The following is a 399-nucleotide window of genomic DNA, read 5'->3' as shown; positions in this document are numbered from 1 at the left end:
AACAGAATAGTAAATATAAAATGTGTTGCAGAGGTAGCACTCGGCCAACACCACAGAGTTCTGGATACCTTGTATCCTGCTTTAGGTTTCTTCAGTACAATTGTCAGTGTTCCCACCTGTATGTCTTTGTCAGTGCACCAGTGACTCTTACTGGTTTGTCTGGAAGCCTGTTACAGAGGAGGGGGAGATCAGTGGAACAAGATAATGCACTATAATATAGGGTCAAAGAAGAACAAAATAAAGAAGTGGGTTAATACCGAAATTCAACAGTTAAATTGATTCAAAAATAAAACCGTTTTCTGATGGTTAAGGTTTGGTTAGTTTAAGGCACAGGAAACATCTTATGTTAATGAACGGTCACATATAATCTGATCAACATCTAAAGACAAAGCTCTAAAG

General features: G+C 37.8%; 1 long non-coding RNA gene across 1 annotated transcript in view; it reads left to right on the top strand.

The window, feature by feature from the left end:
- The window catches only part of LOC123967245, a 5,755-nt gene that overhangs the window by 3,179 nt on the left and 2,177 nt on the right, over window positions 1–399 (top strand). The gene's annotated exons all lie outside the window — the stretch shown is intronic.

The sequence above is a fragment of the Micropterus dolomieu genome, unplaced genomic scaffold (assembly GCF_021292245.1).
Source record: "Micropterus dolomieu isolate WLL.071019.BEF.003 ecotype Adirondacks unplaced genomic scaffold, ASM2129224v1 scaffold_182, whole genome shotgun sequence".
NCBI lineage: Eukaryota > Metazoa > Chordata > Actinopteri > Centrarchiformes > Centrarchidae > Micropterus > Micropterus dolomieu.
This window is presented reverse-complemented; position numbering and strand designations above follow the sequence as displayed.